Genomic DNA, 4,339 nt, shown 5'->3' with positions numbered 1-4,339 from the left:
GGGAGGCTCACGGCCGGGAACTGGACCGCGCCGAAGACTTGTTTGGAAAGGGGTGGCCTAATAAACCCTGTGTTTAATCCTTCATCTTTGTTGCAGTTAAAGTACAACAAAAAGTGACACGTCCTGAGAACTAACCCCCATTACCAGATTTTCCGTACCAGCTAAATTGGGACTGGAACTCAGTACCTAATCTAATCTTCCCTTTTTAAAAAGGTCAATTCGAATAAGCCAGTATTTGCAGTTGGATCCTTGTAACAACGCTTGGAGGTGAGAGGGATCATTCTCACTTGCAGGTGTAGTTCCTGTGGTCAGGAAGTTCCCAGGGCACGAACTGACAGAGAAAGGACTTCAGCCCACGTGTTCTGCCTCTACCACCAGAACTCTTCCCACTACAACATACCAGAGGTCGTTACCTGTGTTCCACGGCAGCTATAGTGTTGAGGAAGAAGCATCTCAGAAGTTGACCTTTTTGTCGTAATGAAATGGTTAATATTTTTTTCAAAGATCCCAGTATTTTGTTACGCTTTGAGTTTGACGAAAGCCTTACGGTGCTGGTGTGCCGGCTGGCATACAGTAGAACACAGGTGTAGAGTCTGACGTGCAGGATGAAACTATAAGGCATGATTCTGCCCTTTTCACACTAAAATTGGTCCTCCATATCCAGTTTGCATCCTCAGTTTCAGCTAACCGTAGATCAAAAATATTTGGAAAAAATAAAAATAGAATACAGTTTTAAAATACCCATAAAAAGGCAGTACAACAACTGTATACATTGTATTAGGTATTATAAACTGGAGATGATTTAAAGCATACAAGAAGATGTGTGTAGGTTATGTGCAAATACACCATTTTATGCAAAGGACTTAAGCCTCCTCTGGTGTTGGTATCTGTGATGGGGGTGGAGGACTTCCTGGAATCCATCTCCCTCAGATACCAAGGGACAACTGTATTTCCAACTTTAAGAATCTTAATAAAAAAGGGGATAAGTTAGGGAAAGAGGAAATAACATTGCACATCTTTTCCAGGAATGAGTGCAAAGCACAGGTGGACCGGTTTCCTGCTGCCAGATTTAAGAAGTTTGCCACAGAGGATGAGGCCTGGACCTTTGTCAGGAAATCTGCAAGCCCAGAAGTTTCAGAAGGTAGTCACCTCTCATGTCAGTCTGACATTTTAACCTATTCAAAGGCTTTCATATGCCAGATGGCATTTGATCTATATAGCTACCCTCTAGGCATGTAGAGAACCTCGAGTGATCATTTTCATTTTACAAATTAGAACAGGCTGAAAGCAGTTACAAATAGTGGTTCATATTACTTACAGTATTAGGGATAAGCCAGGACTCAGTTCTCCTGTTCCATTCAGCCTTTTATGCCATAATTCCTTGTCTTTTTTAAAAAAATACTTGTCCAGCCTGGCCAACATGATGAAATTCCGTTTCTACTAAAATGCAAAAATTAGCCGGGTGTGGTGGCGTGCACCTGTAATCCCAGCTACTTGGGAGGCTGAGGCGGGAGAATTGCTTGAGCCCGGGGGGTGGAGGCTGCAGTGAGCCAAGGTTGCGCCACTGCACTCTAGCCTGAGTGACAGGGCAAGACTTGTCAAAAAAAAAAAAAAACTTGCATAGTTATTAGACTGAATGGGCTACAGTTTATAGGAATGAGTGTGGTTCTTTCATGGCATGCACCTTTATGGTGTTTCCTTTTTATTGAGGACAGAGTCACACAATCTGAATTTTTTTTTTTTTTCCTTCCGTGAGACAGTCTCACTCTGTTGCCCAGGCTGGAGTGCAGTGTCACAATCTTGGCTCACTGCAATCCCTGCTTCCTGGGTTCAAGTGATTCTCCTGCTTCAGCTTCCTGAGTAGCTGGGATTACAGGTGCGTGCCACCACACCCGGCTAATTTTTGTATTTTTTTTTAGTAGAGATGATATTTCACCATATCGGCCAAGCTGGTCTTGTGAACTCCTGACCTCAAGTGATTCACCTGCCTTGGCCTCCCAAAGTGTTAGGATTCCAGGCATGAGCCACCATGCCTGGCCAGTTCCTTCCAATTTTATGTGTTATATAAAGTATGGTTATTCAAAGTTTAAAGCCCAATATAAGATTAACGCCCAATATAATTTGAAGTTTAAAGCCCATTATGCAAACTCAGATGAGTGGGTGACAACTTTAGAGCACAAGATTTTAAAAGTATTTCTGGATCTACACTGAGGAAGTGCTCTTACATGAATGTTACTTACAAACTTTTTACTACAGCAAATTAAAACTGAGCGGAGCATAATTTTAATTACCTTATCTTGAACAGCGTCTCTGGAGGCCACTGAGATGCCTGAACACTGAACAACTGCTCCTTTGACTCATCATAACAATCCTGGACAAAGCACAATTCAGAGAGAGGAAGGTTATGTCCAGAATGGAGTCCTGAAGAGTTAGTTTCCAAAGTAGGGGCGACCCTCACTTAGTGCATCTGCTCCACCCTCTCGCTCTTCAGTAGCTTTTAAAGGAGGTTCTGCTTGTTTGAGAATGAGGACACATGAAAAAGGCTCATCGATGTGACAGTTCTTACTGCTTACTGCAATGACAGCCCATAAGCTGAGAGACAAGGTGTTGGGGCAAGGAAGGCAACTTTTTTCCGAGAGCCACCAAGCCAAGAAGATGGTGGACTAATGTCCTGAGGAACCATCTTAAGTTAATAGAACTGGAGACTTCTTCTGTGTTAAGGGAAGGGGAAAGAAAGGCGGAGGTGAGATCAGGAGGTGACCGATGAGCACAGACATCCTGATGGCAGCGAAGGTCCAAGGGGATTGTGAAACTTCTCTGTCCTTGGTCAGGCCATGATGCTCCTATAAGTCTTCAACATAACATTGTTACTTGTGTGTGCTCCCTCTTTATCTCCTTGGGGGTTAGTTTTGGGAAGGGACCACTGTCATACTTGCTTTAAACTATAAATTCTTCCCATAGTTCTCTCAGCCTATACGATCCCACCACGGGGATGTTAGGGGAGAATGGAGGCAGTAATGCTGAGCCTCATCCTCGCTGTTACAGCTGTTCATTTTTCTACCAGATGGAAAAATCAGTTTGAGACAGAAAGCAGGTTTGAAAATATGGCTCTTTCCTTCTTTGCTGGGTTCCTGATACTTCCTTTTCATAATTTTCCTTTTCACGAATTTTTTGTTTTTAACCAATGAGTAATTTATTTGTATCTCAGTTCTGCCAATATAAGTATGTTTCTGTTTTTATTAAGTACTCTAAATCTTAAAGCAAGCTAGTTCCTTGTGAATCTGCTTCTTAAAACTTCAGAGATCTCCTAGTCAGTGACTTACGACTATAAATTGAGATTTGGTGCCTTTAATGATTCAGATCTGTATCAAAGAAAAAGCATTAGCCCCTTTGACAGTTTTTTGTTTTTTAACAGTACTTTTATCCTTATTTTAGAATTATTGAGCTATTTGCTGGTTCTTATGGTTTATATAAGCTGATTTAAGGTTAATTTACTTAAAAACCACAATTTTGTGAAGTAAAACTTAACTGACAAGTGTGGTTTTTTCCTCCTTCAAAGTCTTGTCTGTTCTGTAGGAAGTGTCCATCTCTGTTACAGTAGGTAAAGCCAGTATTTGTATCAGTGTTAGGGTTCTACGAAATGACACTTTGACCTGGAGCGGAGTATTTGTGTTTACTTCAGTAGAGCACCTAGAGGCAGGTTTTGGAGGTGAGAATGTGATAATGAAACCTGGCAGTGGAAACGCCGGCGTTGCTGACGCCGGGCTGATCAGAGTCAAGTGTCGCCCAGGCTCCCTGAGCGCTCCGAGAGGTGTGGGTTGAGAAGCTCCACTAGGCTGGTGATTTGTCTTGTGCCTTTCTAGTAGGTGTTCTGTTTGTGCCCCATTTCTTCATCCTTGGTTTAGGAGTTGAGAGCTGGAGGTGAATCCTGTAGTATTGGGTTAGGGTTGTTTGCAGGTAGGTGGTGGCTCCTGTGTCTTTATTTTCACACCATAAAATGATAGTGTGGGAAAAGTCATTTCAGATCATCTAGCCCAGGGCTTCATTTTCCAGAAGCCCAGAGGGTTTAATTCAGTTGACAGAGTTCACAGCTGATAAAAGGTATAACACAAATTGAAACTCTGGTGTTTTGAGTCGTGGTCTAATTTAGTGATTCTACTTCAGTTTCCATAATATTACCCAGTGAGTGAGGTATGGGCCCTTCCCGGATAACCCTGAGATGGTATTAAGAATCTCTTTGGGGCCGGGCGCGGTGGCTCACGCCTGTAATCCCAGCACTTTGGGAGGCCGAGACGGGTGGATCACGAGGTCAGGAGATCGAGACCATCCTGGCTAACAC

The 4,339-nt window shown here is 42.9% G+C and overlaps 1 protein-coding gene across 1 annotated transcript in view; it reads left to right on the top strand.

Annotated features, from left to right (window-relative positions):
* The first annotated feature begins 1,128 nt into the window (after positions 1-1,128).
* RNASEH1 (ribonuclease H1) overlaps positions 1,129-4,339 on the top strand; it is a 14,239-nt gene continuing 11,028 nt past the window's right edge. Inside the window, exon 1 of the mRNA XM_011992676.1 lies at positions 1,129-1,144. The gene's annotated coding sequence lies outside the window, so the exon portion shown is untranslated. The remainder of the gene's footprint in view (positions 1,145-4,339) is intronic.

Source organism: Mandrillus leucophaeus, unplaced genomic scaffold, assembly GCF_000951045.1.
Source record: "Mandrillus leucophaeus isolate KB7577 unplaced genomic scaffold, Mleu.le_1.0 Scaffold416, whole genome shotgun sequence".
Lineage (NCBI taxonomy): Eukaryota > Metazoa > Chordata > Mammalia > Primates > Cercopithecidae > Mandrillus > Mandrillus leucophaeus.
This window is presented reverse-complemented; position numbering and strand designations above follow the sequence as displayed.